We start from the raw sequence: 15,457 nt of genomic DNA, 5'->3' as shown, positions 1-15,457 counted from the left end.
AGGGCGAAACAGGAGAGGTCTGCTACACCGTGTGTGAATCTCCCTGGCCGGCTGGGAATAGAACCTGCGCTGCAGAGGCTGCTGACAGACACACAACGCTGTGCTCAAGCTACTGTGCCACCATGGAGGCCCGGATTTGTAAACTTTAACACAAGACAAAAAGAAATATGGAGCCAGAAAAACTGCTTACCTACATTGCTGATAATCAAGCCTCATCCAGAGCAAAACAGGAAGCCATGCTGTATCATTTGTACCTGAACCTCTAGCCCTTTCATGAATCATTTGGAGGTAACATTGTGCACTGGTTAGGGCTCTGTGGTCTGGCCCCTGTATTCATGTCCCAGCTTGGCAGTGTCTGAGGTTTGTAACCTTGGGCAAGTTAAATGGGGATATTAGAATATCTGCCTGTAAGGAACTTAAGAAAGTGCTGGCACTTTCTAAGAACTGAGTAAATGCTCACTAAATGACAAAATGACTATGACAATATTTATATTTATTTATTTATTTATTAAAGATTTATTCATTTATTTATACAAGCACTGGGTACTGTCAGAGCACGGGAGGGTGAGAGGATTCACCAGAGCCACAGCAGGGAATGGAACAGGCAGAAAGACTGAAGCACACTGCTGAGGGGAGCAGGGGCGGCAGGAGAGGTCTGCTCGCCATGTGGGACCCATGCCCAGTGGCCGGGCATTAAACTAGTGCTGCAGAGGCCGCGGGCAGCTTTGCAGCCCAGCGCTCAACCTCTGCGCCACCAGGGGAGGCCCTACAATATTTATATTTAGAACGGTTGTTTTAGTTAAAAGAAGCCTTTCTGACTTTATTTTTCAGCCAGCAAAAGTGAACTCATTAAGACAGTTTCTTAGACATTTTGTACGTTGTCCTAAGCATGTTTCCACCTGGACAATCCTTGGGAAGGATGGAGTGGGATGGGCTAGTTCTCAACCTAGAACCATGCCATAGCAACTGCTTAGAATGCGGACTATCTGCAGTGCTTTCCAAGCCTACAGATTGAAATTGTGAAGCATTCTGCATTTCCTTTTCATGATTTGTGGTGTAGATCTGGGGTCATTCGATACAGCTCTTCGTTTTGACTCTTTGGAGAACTTTTGTGGGAAACACCACTAAAGCTGTGATAAGGGGGAGATTTCAGAAGACTGATTGTAAATTTAGAAAGGAAATACTTAGAAATAAATAATGATACATTTTTACACAAATTGATTAAAAGAATTGAAAAAAAAACTTTAAAAACTTTAGATGGAAAGTCTGGATGTGATAAAATTCAGGCACTAATTTGGTGCCTGAATATTTTAAACAACATATGGTAGCATTTATAAACATGTATAGGTAAATGATCAAAATAAATTAATTAGACATTTATATTTCTGACACATGCTTGGAAGGATGTCTCCTTATTCTCTGGGATCAATGGTTCTTTTGTTGACACACCAGGGACCAGATGGAAAACATTAGCTACTATTTGCCATACTTGTCAAAAATGTTTTGCAATCATTACTCTTATAATACAACCTAGCCGCGAAGTATAAAAACCAGTACTAATTCACAGTAAAGAAAATAGTCATAATAAATTGAAGCATTGCTGTGAAATGAAAACTAAGTAGATTTTAAAATGAAAGTAAATATGAATCATATCTTTAGCTGTTTAGAAATTATAAATTAAAAGCTATACAAAGATAAAATGATAGGGATTTGATTTTTGCTTTCCTCTGCTCTTTGCATAATATTTAGATGTATTTTTAGCATCTAAAAAGCACAAGCTATATCTTACACTTCACAAATCATCGCTTAGAAACTGGTAACAGTTTCTCATCAACAAATAAGAAATGTGCTAATGAATTTTCATTTGTTATCTAAAGAATATTCTGAAGCACTTGGTTTGATTTTATCATTGATACCAAATCAGCTAAGGCTTTTTTTTTTTAATATTTTACCAATTTTTTTTTGGAAATTTCTTTCTTTCTTTCTTTTTAAATTTATTTATTAATATAAGCACCAGGTACAGTAAGAAATGTGAAAAGGTGAGAGAATTCACCAGAACCAGAGCAGGGGCCATAACAGGTAGACTGACAAAGTATACTGCTGAGGGGAGCAGCGGGCACAGCAGGAGAGGTCTGCGTGCCATGTGGGACCCTCTCTGGTGGCCCGGGATCAAACCAGTGCTGCAGAGTCTGTGGGCAGCTTCCCAGCCCAGCGCGCAACTGCTGCACCACCAGGGAGACCCCCTAAGGCTTCTATTTTTGACAGATATGTTCAATATGAAAATAATCTTTGTCATAATTTCAGGATTTAAAATTTTTCTGGCTTACTGTTGTCATTTCTCTGAGGTGTCTACATTATAGTAGAGTTAAAATATCTGTCTAATATTAGATTGGCAGGGATTTAGAGAGAGAAATTCACAACAATGGCTGCACAAAATCCTTTCTGTTTTATGCCTTTGGGTGTAAAATTAAGACACCTATGACATTATGAGACACTTGGATCTGGAGCAACATCTCAGAAAAATGTAAACGAAGTTCTGAATTTTTCCCTATTTGGCCAATGGAACAATAAAAATAATTCCCTATCATGTCAGCAGCCAATTTGTGAATGTATATATTTTTGAGGAGAACCCCCCCTGCAGCTCAGGATGTTTGCACAGGCATCCAAATCCAGAGGGTTAGATTACAAATATTTCAACTGGGAGTGAAATGAAGAATCCTTCCATATTTCTAGCAACAGAGGAAAGGAAACAAAAATTTCCAAAAAGCAGAATTTTTCAATGAAACTCATTTCCTAATAGCCTAATATTTACTGTCACAGGTGTACCAGGATGTCCTCTGAAAATGTACTCAGTAAAACCGATGCAAAAGCAATAAAACCATTCCTTGGGGAAACTTCTTTTTTGGATTCCATTTATTGATAATTTATTTGAAATGAAACTGTAGCATGTTCATATTGTGTCCATTTAGGTCTCTTGTGGGTGATTTCAAGGGTCTCTTCATAAACAGTAGCAGTATCAAGTAGCTCAGATTAGTGAGTCTCTTATGATGGCTTTTAGGTCCACAGTATTTCTTTCAACTAATTTCTCTTTGTGGATATATGACACCTATTCCCAAAGTATCACCTGGAGTAATTGTTGAGGAGCTTTTAAAAATCACAACGCCTGCTCCCAAGGCTCCCAAGAGAACCTTCTCCTGGCCCAAAAAAGTAAGTAGCTTTCAATGGTGATGAGAGCTAAAAGGGCACTGGGAGCAACAGTTCCAGGGGATCACTGTTGCCTCTCTGCTTCAGCTGGCAGCTCACTGCTCCTTGGTGTGTGTGTGATCTCACAATCACAAAAGAAGTTTAAAAGCAGGGCGTATCTGATTAAAAGTGACAATGAAATCCTACTGGCACAAATGAAATTGGTTGAGTGCAGTTACATGAGTCACACACACAGGTGATAACTATGGCTAACATATGTTTAGCATTTATTATGTGTTCTTTATATATTATTTAATTCTTAAAATAGCACTGTGATGTAGGCATGATTAGCCCCATTTTACAGATAAGGAAATGGGCCTTAGGGATTAAGGAATTTGTCCCAACTACCTAGCCACTACACACAGCAGCTGGAAATACTTTCATGGTCCTCTGAAAAGTCATATTTATAAAACCTTCAAAACCTCTAAAACCCATGGTCTACAAGATTCCTGGGTACATGACTAGCCCCTGACAAAGTATACAACACCTCCTCACCAACTCTTCTGGAGACCCACCATATTGCTAGGTCTTTGGGTAAAGAGTAAATTGACACTTGCCCTTAATGAGAAATAGCCTAGAAGCTTAAGGGAGATAAAGTGAGACAAAGCTAGAAAGACTCATAAAGAAACGGCTAACACAGTTTATTCACCTGGGGAAATCTGGTCAATGAGTGAAAGGAAAGAACAATAATTGTCTAATAAAACTACCCTTCCTTTTCCTGAAAGACAATCTGAAAAAAAGATGCTGCTTTTAGTATATAAAAACGGAGAGTAGAAAGGGATCTCCAGAAGCAAAGAACAAATGAATTCTAGTTTACTTGTTTAAAAACAAATTCTTGAACACAAGTCTTGATTTTAACATTTTTTAGATATTGTGATGTTACTTAATATCAAAAGATGGTTGACTTTCAGGTCTTAAGCTTCTCCAGAAGGAAAAGTCTGGTCTGCAAAACATTTCTAGCTAAAAAGCTTCAACAAATTCTGGCAATAGTTTGGAATCGTGAACAACCTTGTTCTTTCTCAAATTGTTCTACTCAAAAGTCTCTTTTATTTACTCCTAGGCAAATGGTTTGGGTTACCCTAAACCCTGCTGCCTCCCCGAATTCCCCTCCAGTCACATTTCCACGTCGACTCTCAAAATGAATCTGGGTCTGTGCGCCTGAGCAGGGGGGCCAGAGCCGCCAGCTGTAATGTGCCCGGGCAGTGTTTTCCCTTTGGACTGCCAACCTGAGTCAGGGCCGAGAGGGTGGGTGATTCAAGATGAAATGATTCCATCTAAGCTTTTGGTTCTGATGCGTAGGAAAACGTCTTTGTCATGTGTGCCAGGGAAATGCAAGTTTAGTAAAAATAGGCAGGGAATTGTTATATAAAAGTAAAATTGCTTGTATGACCTCAGGACTGGGATATTAAAGTGCTATCTCAAGAGGGGGAAATATAATTGGAGGTGTATTACAACTTCCCATTTTTTTCTGTTTAATATATTTTATTTTATATAATTCTTACATCATTTTTCATTTTTGCACAATGTATGCATTTTCATTTTGGTTACATACCCAATACAGACTAATTATAATAAAGAAAAAATCAAAATCAACACGCAACTATAAACCAGAGACACACTAGGGTGGGGGTAGGAGAGGAGGGATTGGGGTCAAAATAAGGGGAGTTCAATTGTATGAGAAACAACTCATCATTTAATGTAGATTAGAACTTGAGTTCCCCTTTGAAAGGATTTTAAGGGAATACTTTGGCTTTCAAGAATCTTGCTATTGTTTTCTCCCAGATCACGAAAGTATTAGAAAGTGATGACTCACAAAACCAAGAAGAATCTTCTCATTAGCTGATGTGAGACTATATGACTATATATTACCCTTTAAAACTTATCTAAGGAAGGAGATCACTTGAATTCTAATACTGATACATAATTTTAGGTAATTTTTACGTGGAACAATGAACTGATGACCAAATTGACATCAAGGACATTTATTTTTCCTTTCATTCAGTGACATTTTTATCCCTCTTGAGCTATGCTGCGTTTTGGTAAACTCATAGTGACATCTGAAATACGCCTCCCCATATTCTCCTAGAAGTAGATAATGCCAGAACAGAATAATTCTTTTTTTTTCTAGCTGAAGCTATTATGGCAGAAGTGAATGTGTCATCTCTACTCACTCAGAGTTTTGCTGTCTTTGAAGTTTTAAATTTTTAAAATGCAATAGGGAAGGGAATAACAATACAACTACGAATTGCATTTGTAGAAGGTAGAATACATTGAATATACTACAGCTTACATATGCATAATGTATATATTGCTAATTCAGGACCTACACACTGTCACAATACTATCTTCGTAGTTTTCTCCTCCACAGTTATAAGACTGACTATAATATTGTAGTCTTAAAAAAAAAAACCTACCATTAAATGGCACTGAGAGCTAGTGTTGAAACTTTTAACTCCTCAGAAAATGAGCAAAAATACAACTAAAATGACCTCCCTACATTCACACACACGTCCGCATCAAAACAGCTTCCTATAACTGGAACAAGTGTGGTTCCACATTCTTAGAAAGAAAAATGATCCGTATGTTCTGTGTGGAAGCAACAACACTGAGTGTTCAAGTAAGAGGAAGTTACAGGAACTGAAAGATCCTTTCAAGGAAGAATGAATAGCTAAGAGAGTTAAATGAAGGGAATGAATAAATAAATGCATTCAGGTCATGACACTATTAAATTGGAACAAGCTGTCTTCGAATATTCAAAAAAATTATCCCAAAGAAAAGCAGAGTAAATCATAGTCATATGGCTTAAATTAGAGTAATGCGGTAAAACTAAGTAGGACTGGTATTATTATTTTATTTGAAGAGCAATTTTGAACAATCCTTCTGGGATAATTGATGATGGTGTGAAAATGATTTTTGGGAAATGAATGATTTTGCTAAAGATTTCTATAGAGATGGTCTTTTAGGGGTGGGAGAACACCAGCCATTTATGGCTGCTTTGCTCTGGTGAAAGATTTCCACTCCTTTCTTGCCATCTGCAAACCTGTTGCAGCTTGGTTCTCCAGTTCTCTTTTATACACCTGCAGCTGAGACGGGAGACTCAAATCACGAGAACTGGGAAGAAAGGACCATCAGGTAAACTTTATGTTTGTGTATATGTGTCCGGTCGTCCACAGAACTCTAGATTAAGAACTGGAAGCTCCGGATCTCAGACGCTCAATAGCTACATGGTTTAGAACAAGCTGTTCTGTTCATCATAATTCCGTTTTTTCCCATCTGTGAGTTATGTTGCTGACATCATTGAGTTATAACAGGGATCAAATGTGTTGTGGAAATGCAAAGTGTATTATAGATTCATTATTACTAACACTAAAGTAATTCTGTGCTGCTTGCTCCACCCCACTTTCCCAGCATTTTTGCCTCTATCCCAACTCTGCCCTTGCTGATAGGTTGGCAGAAGCAGTGCCCTGCACTGTGTGAGATGAAGAAGCTCAAGAGAGCGGTACCAAGAGGTCAGTTGCCCCAGATTACCAGCTACACCCCCCACTAAGATTCATAGCCTGGAAGAATATTTCTAATAATTACTGTGCAATAACAGAAATGTTTCTGAACAATTATTTATTCTAGTTCTGAGTTCTCTCATTCTCATCTCTAAAATTAAGACATAGGTGCCGGGGACCAGCCTCCGGCAAAATGTCGTGTCAGGGTTCCTGAAAGGATGAGACGGCCTCAGCGAATACGAATGATCTGAAACTTAGGGACTGAGGGGAAGGGAATGAGAAGACACCGACACTTGGTGAGGTGTTAGTATCTTCTGCCGAAAGGCTCAGCAGGTTCTTTATACATTTTTTGCAAGCATTGAGATTACATTATCAAGTGCATAGAAACAAAGCAGAAACAATTAGTGCATCTCCTTTTTCGTGCTCTCAGCAAGAAGGCAACCTTCAAGATTAATAAAAAACTAAGTCTTACACTAAAATTCATTGTTTCAGCTAAACGATAACCTAAGACAATTGATAGCCGCCAGTACATCCCTATCAGCTAAAGCCTAAGCAAAGAAAATACTTTTCTTATGCTCATGGCCTTCACACCAGGGGCCAGCTGCTACTCAGCTATCAGAACTTCCTTTACCTAGAAACACCTTAACTTAAATAACTTCATTTAAGAACATTCCCAAGAAACTTCAAGGGAAGGCAAAAGAAGGACTTAGAATAATAGTTGTATTGTAATGCTTGTCAGGCATGTTCAATAACTTGTCTCCCATTGTCAAGTGGGACAAATTGTTTAATAATAAGTTTTTAAGAGACAATTTTCCGTGCCGTTTATTTACTGTATATTGATGCATATAATGCAGTGCCTAATGCACTTTTTGGGAAATTTTTCTCCTTTTATGACCAAGAATAAAATGTGAAGGGATGTTAGATCTTCAGCCCCACGGTGTGAGGCACAAGGAATCTTCGGCCCCAAGGTGTGAGGCCCTTTAACTTTGGCCCCACGGTGTGAGGCCCTTTAACTTCGGCCCCACAGTGTGAGGCCCTTTAACTTCGGCCCCACGGTGTGAGGCCCTTTGAGCTTAGCTGCTTGCCAGTAGTTTATCTGGCTGGGGCTACAAGGCCTCCTGCAGCACATAGGATTGGTATGAAGAAGGCTCTTACTCTGAAAGTCACTGTTTCTGTACTAGAAAGAGTTCTATCCACTTTATTAAGTTATGGGTTGGGTATGATGGGGCTTGGTTTACTGAGTTTTGCTTGAGATGGGTTTTCAAAATGACAGCATGTTACGAAATACACATATTTTATTATGTATAAAGTACATATTTTAGTGGGCGTGGAAAGGAATGTCTACTGACTTACATGAGGCAGAGCAGAAACTTGGTATTGATATTATAAGTGCATGATTTATAGGTCTGAACACATAATCAAAAGGGAACTTTAGAAGGAAATTTTGTCATTCTTTATGAGGGTTCACAGACTAAAGAAATAATAGGTTAAGGTTAAGGAATGTTACTATGTGCATAGGCATCAAAAAGCTGAAACCACTACTAACTAGACTACCGTCTTACCACCAACACAGGGTTTCTCAACGAGGATATTCCTGACATTTTGAGCTGGATAATTCTTTGTTATGGGGCAGACGTGGGCATTGGAGCATATTTTACAACATCCTTGGCCTCCACTCTCTAGATGCCGTTAACACTCTCCCACTTGTGACAAACCAGAATGTCTCCACACATTGCCAAATGACGCCTATGTTTGTTGGGGGCAAAATTACCCTTGAGAGGCAAAGTCACTGCTAGTTGAAAATTACTGTTTTAATTTTGTGGTTAACAATAAGCACTTAACAGCTACATTCTGACAGCTTTAAGCTGCTGGTGATAGAAGGGGGGAAGTGAGTTTAGAAGACTCTCTACTCAAGGGAGACGGCAGAGGAAGTTCAAGCTCAGTTCAGAATGAGTCCAGGAAGATGTTTGGCAGCACTATGGAGGTCTTTCCTTGCAGAAGGAAATTCAGCCCTTTTTTCCTTTCATGTTGCCACATGCCTCCTTTCTCTGACTCTCCAGTAGGAAGTTATGTCTCAGAGCTCTTCTTTGGGACTTCATCCTGCCTTCACCTGGATGTTTCATTATTTACACAATGGCTGATGACATGAGAAAGCATCCCAGAGGTGACATGGTTATTTGCCCTGGCCTTATCCGCAGATATGTCTCTGACTCCTGTAACAGCCTTGTCCATAAGTTTCAAAAAATGTAATTGGAAATTCCACCTCTTCTCTTGAGGCTTTTGTAATGATAACTTTCCCCCTTTTAATTGCTCATGTTTCTTTTAACCTAATATTTTCCTGTTAGTAGAATGCATGTATACTGAGTGATTTGCTCCAAACTTCATACATCTAAAAGATGTCTTTGCTTGAAGATCCTTATTATCATTTTTACTTAATTTTTAATAACAAAATGTTTGTCAGTATATTAAGTGAGAAAACAGATACAATATGATGCCATAAATAAAAGGTGGGAAAATTGTTCTACCAATGAAAAGATGAAACTAAGAAAAGTGAACGATTCTGTCCAATATATCAGCAGGGAAAATGTGATCTAAAGCATGAGGTCATAGGCTTGCTTTGGAACAGGACAGCGGGAGTGTTGAATACAGAGCCAGGTCTACCTAAGAATGATCTTAGAACTGGAGAGCAAAAGAACGAGACCCAGCCCCCAGGAAATGGGACTGGCATGAATGAAGAAGGAAGCAGTTTCCAGCCAGCTGGCTTGCTATCCAAAAGGCACTGACACCATAACACTAAGGGTATTAACTCATGAGCCCTTAAATGTTGTAGGTAGAAGAGTCAGGTAGAGCCTGCACTTAACATGTTGTGGATTTGTCAATACATTTACGAGTACTGGAACCATAGACATCCTTAGCGTAAGCACCCTTAGATGAGCAAGGGTACAAGAGGGCAGGGAGCCTATTCCTAAAATGGATGAACCTCTGACAATGGAATTGGGTTTAGAAGATGTGAAACCAGAGAATCAGAATCTGAGCCACAAGCCAGTATGAAGCCTGCTATTGTATTTCCAGTGAAGGTAGAGAGCAGGAGAATTAAACCAGATAAGAATGTCACCAAGAGGGGTCCTGGTTTCCTGAAGAAGTGAGCAAAAAAGCAAAACAATGATTTATCACCTTCATCAAAATCGGTTGGCCAAATAAACAAGAAGAGTGGTCCTGCCCTTCCAGTGAATGTGGATAGCAGGAGTCATGACCCAGTTGAGATTCCAAAAAGTATTGTTCCTGGCTTGAAGGAGGTAGTAAGGGAAAGAAAAACTGATTCACAGTCTTCATCAGATCCTGTGGGTGAAGCCAACAAGAAGGCGGGTGCTGCATTTCCAGTGAATGCTGACGTCAAAAGAAGCGACCAAGATGAGATTATCAGAAGGAGGGGTCCTGGTTTCCTGAAGAAGTGAGCAAAAAAGCCAAACAATGATTTATCACCTTCATCAAAACCGATTGGCCAAATAAACAAGAACAGTAGTCCTGCCCTTCCAGTGAACGTGGATAGCAGGATTCATGACCCAGTTGAGATTCCCAAAAGAATTGTTCCTGGATTGAAGGAGGTAGTAAGGGAAAGAAAAACTGATTCACAGTCTTCATCAGATCGTGTGGGTGAAGCCAACAAGCAGGCGGGTGCTGCATTTCCAGTGAATGCAGACGACCAAAGATGCGACCAAGATGAGATTGTCAGAAGGAGGGGTCCTGGATTCCTGAAGAAGTGAGCAAAAAAGCCAAACAATGATTTATAACGTTCATCAAAATCTGTTGGCCAAATAAACAAGAAGAGTGGTCCTGCCCTTCCAGTGAATGTGGATAGCAGGAGTCATGACTCAGTTGAGATTCCCAAAAGTATTGTTCCTGGCTTGAAGGAGGTAGTAAGGGAAAGAAAAACTGATTCACAGTCTTCATCATATCCTGTGGGTGAAGCCTACAAGAAGGCAGGTGCTGCATTTCCAGTGAATGCAATGATTTATCACCTTCATCAAAAAAGGGTAGGCCAAATAAACAAGAAGAGTTGTCCTGCCCTTCCAGTGAATGTGGATAGCAGGAGACATGACCCAGTTGAGATTCCCAAAAGTATTGTTCCTGGCTGGAAGGAGGTAGTAAGGGAAAGAAAATCGGGTTCACAGTCTTCAGCAGATCCTGTGGGTGAATCCAACAAGCAGGCGGTTGCTGCATTTCCTTTGAATTCTACGTCAAAAGATGCGACCAAGATGACATTGTCAGATGAGGGTGCTGGTTTCCTGAAGAAGTGAGCAAAAAAGCCAAACAATGATTTAACACCTTCATCAAAATCGGTTGGCCAAATAACAAGAAGAGTGGTCCTGCCCTTCCAGTGAATGTGGATAGCAGGAGTCATGACCCAGTTGAGATTCCCAAAAGTATTGTTCCTGGCTTGAAGGTGGTAGTAAGGGAAAGAAAAACTGATTCATAGTCTTCATGAATCCTGTGGGTGAAGCCAACAAGAAGTCGGGTGCTGCATTTCCAGTAAATGCAGACGTCAAAAGATGCGACCAAGATGAGATTGTCAGAAGGAGGGGTGTTACTTTCTTGAAGATGTGAGCAATAAAGCCAAACAATGATTTATCGCCTTCATCAAAATGGGTTCACCAAATAAACAAGAAGAGGGGTCCTGCCCTTCCAGTGAATGTGGATAGCAGGGGTCATGACCCAGTTGAGATTCCCAAAAGTATTGTTCCTGGCTTGAAGGTGGTAGTAAGGGAAAGAAAAACTGATTCATAGTCTTCCTCAGATCCTGTGGGTGAAGCCAACAAGCAGGTGGGTACTACATTTCTAGTGAATACAGACGTCAAAAGATGCGACCAAGAGGAGATTGTCAGAAGGAGGGGTCCTGGTTTCCTAAAGCAGTGAGCAAAGAAGCCTAACAATGACTTATCACGTTCATCAAATCGGTTGGCCAAATTAACAAGAAGAGTGGTCTTGCCCTTCATTGAATGTGGATAGCAGGAGTCATGACCCAGTTGAGATTCCCAAAAGTATTGTTCCTGGCTTGAAGGAGGTAGTAAGGGAAAGAAAAACGGATGCACAGTCTTCATCAGATCCTGTGGGTGAAGCCTACAAGCAGGCGGCTGCTGCATTTCGGCTGAATTGTACATCAAAAGATGCGACCAAGATGAGATTGTCAGAAAGAGGGGTCCTGGTTTCCTGAAGAAGTGAGCAAAAAAGCCAAACAATGATTTATCACCTTCATCAAAATCGGTTGGCCAAAAAAAGAACAAGAGTGGTCCTGCCCTTAATTGAATGTGGATAGCAGGAGTCATGACCCAGTTGAGATTCCCAAAAGTATTGTTCCTGGCTTGGATGTGGTAGTAAGGGAAAGAAAAACCAATTCACAGTCTTCATCAGATCCTGTGGGTGAAGCCAACAAGAAGACGCGTGCTGCATTTCCGGGGAATGCAGACGTCAAAAGATGCGACCAAGATTATATTGTCAGAAGGAGGGGTCCTGGTTTCCTGAAAGAGTGAGCAAAAACTCCAAACAATGATTTATCACCTTCATCAAAATCAGTTGGCCAAATAAACAAGAAGAGTGGTCCTGCCCTTCCAGTGAATGTGGATAGCAGGAGTCATGACCCAGTTGAGATTGCCAAAAGTAATGTTCCTGGCTTGAAGGAGGTACTATTGAAAGAAAAACTGATTCACAGTCTTCATCAAATCTTGTTAGTGAAGCCAACAAGAAGGCGGGTGCTGCATTTTCAGTGAATGCAGAGGTCAACAGATGCGACCAAGAGGAGATTGTCAGAAGGAGGGGTTCTGGTTTTCTGAAGAAGTGAGCAAAAAAGCCAAACAATGAATAATCACCTTCATCAAAATCGGTTGGCCAAATAAACAAGAAGAGTGGTCCTGCCCTTCCAGTGAATGTGGACAGCAGGAGTCATGACCCAGTTGAGATTCCCAAAAGTATTGTTCCTGGCCTGAAGGAGGTAGTAAGGGAAAGAAAAACTGATTCACAGTCTTCATCAGATCCTGTGGGTGTAGCCAACAAGAAGGCAGGTCCTGCATTTCCAGTGAATGCAGACGTCAAAAGAAGCGACCAAGATGAGATTGTCAGAAGGAGGGGTCCTGGTTTCCTGAAGAAGTGAACAAAAAAGCCAAACAATGATTTATCACCTTCATCAAAATTGGTTGGCCAAATAAACAAGAAGAGTGGTCCTGCCCTTCCAGTGAATGTGGACAGCAGGAGTCATGACCCAGTTGAGATTCCCAAAAGTATTGTTCCTGACTTGCAGGAAGTAGTGAGGGAAAGAAAAACTGATTCAGTCTTCATCAGATCGTGTGGGTGAAGCCAACAAGCAGGCGGGTGCTGCATTTCCAGTGAATGAAGATGGCCAAAGATGTGACCAAGATGAGATTGTCAGATGGAGGGGTCCTGGTTTCCTGAAGAAGTGAGCAAAAAAGCCAAACTATGATTCATCACCTTCATCAAAATCGGTTGGCCAAAAATAGAATAAGAGTGGTCCTGCCCTTCCCGTGAATGTGGATAGCAGGAGTCATGACCCAGTTGAGATTCCCAAAAGTCTTGTTCCTGGCTTGATGGAGGTAGTAAGGGAAAGAAAAACTGATTCACAGTCTTCATCAGATCCTGTGGGTGAAACCAACAAGAAGGCGGGTGGTGCATTTCCAGTGAATGCAGACGTCAAAAGATGCGACCAAGAGGAGATTGTCAGAAGATGGGGTCCTGGTTTCCTAAAGAAGTGAGCAAAAAAGCCTAACAATGATTTATCACTTTCATCAAAATTGGTTGGCCAAATAAACAAGAAGAGTGGTCTTGCCCTTCAGTGAATGTGGATAGCAGGAGTCATGACCCAGTTGAGATTCCCAAAAGTTGTTCCTGGCTTGAGATAGGTAGTAAGGGAAAGAAAAACGGATTCACAGTCTTCATCATATACTGTGGGTGAAGCCTACAAGCAGGAGGCTGCTGCATTTCGGCTGAATTGTACGTCAAAAGATGCGACCAAGATGAGATTGTCAGAAAGTGGGGTCCTGGTTTCCTGAAGAAGAGAGCAAAAAAGCCAAACAATGATTTATCACCTTCATCAAAATCGGTTGGCCAAATCCACATGAAGAGTGGTCCTGCCCTTCCAGTGAATGTGGATAGCAGGGGTCATGACCCAGTTGAGATTCCCAAAAGTATTGTTCCTGGCTTGAAGGAGGCAGTAAGGGAAAGAAAAACTGATTCACAGTCTTCATCAGATCCTGTGGGTGAAGCCAACAAGAAGGTGGGTGCTGCATTTCCAGTGAATGCAGACGTCAAAAGATGCGACCAAGATGAGATTGTCAGAAGGAGGGGTCCTGATTTCCTGAAGAAGAGAGCAAAAAAGCCAAACAATGATTTATCACCTTCATCAAAATCGGTTGGCCAAATAAACAAGAAGAGTGGTCCTGCCCGTCCAGTGAATGTGGATAGCAGGAGTCATGACCCAGTTGAGATTCCCAAAATTATTGTTCCTGGCTTGAAGGAGGTAGTAAGGGAAAGAAAAACTCATTCACAGTCTTCATCAGACTGGCAAGTCCGTCCCAGGGATGTGAAACTCGTGCAGGATGGTCACGGATTTGGCGCATAAATGACAGACAGACACACTTTAAGAGTGAAGATCTGAATGTAATTTGTTCAAATCATTACGTATATTTATACATTTTTAAAAGGCATTAGGTCACACAAATCTATTTTCCCAGCATAACAATGTTTTTTGTTACCTAGGCATAGAACGCTATTTTCTAGCTAATAGTTTACAAGTTGCTAAGCATATGTGGTTACAATACATTTCCTGAAACTGATTTTTACATATATAGACAAAGTCAGGTAGGTAAGAAAATAGTATAATTATAGACAAGTTGCTGAGTTACTACTTATTCAGAAACAATGACTAACTGGTTAATGGTTAATCTGCTTTGTAGGTAATTCCATCAGGCTTGTTTGTAGGCAACGGTCTTAGTAGCCTTGTTTTCAAGCAAAGGAGGGGATTTTTACTGTAGACTTATTGCTTAGATTGGGCTTACAGCCATTTAGACATTTGCCTGAATTGAACGCCGAAGATTTTCCTGATGAAGCCCCTCGGGGACTGCGCCTGTCTTAATTCGTCAGGAGTCACAGACATGAGGCTGGCCAGTGCCTTCTTTAGTCTGCCCCCGATCTTACTCGTCATTGACTGTCCAGTCCAGCGCACAGGGGAAGGGGGTCTTCCTCACTGGGATGTGTCTGAGTGAAAGCCTCCCTCTTTCCAGTAAGTTCACTGGCGTTCAGCGGCAGAGGCTGCCGCATTCTTCCCTTCAGGTTAAGGAATAATGGCAGTGTTTTTTCGGAATGAAACAGTATAATATAGTGTTACTAGGCGAGGTAAGAGAATTCTGGCTTTAGCAGACAAGCACTGTTGAAAGGACCAGTGCATTTGTTTGTCCCTTTATTGATGCACACAAATTATACGCCTGTGTATGATTTCCGGGATAGAGTCACTCCTCATCAGATGTGTTTTGCCACATAATACCAAGCAGCAGAGCACCCGCAGAGCTTTACGTAGACCTTGGGGCCTTTCCTTTTTGTGTTCTCGTTCTCTCACTTCTCCCCTTCCATTAGCCTTGATTCTCTAGTCATATTGCCTGGATATATTCTGTTGCAGAGTTGCAATTCCATTCCTTGATGATTTTGTGGAGGAG

This window comes from Talpa europaea, assembly GCF_964194135.1.
Source record: "Talpa europaea genome assembly, contig: HAP1_SCAFFOLD_87, whole genome shotgun sequence".
In the NCBI taxonomy this organism is placed as follows: domain Eukaryota; kingdom Metazoa; phylum Chordata; class Mammalia; order Eulipotyphla; family Talpidae; genus Talpa; species Talpa europaea.
The sequence above is the reverse complement of the archived record's forward strand: the minus strand, read 5'-3'. Positions refer to the sequence as shown.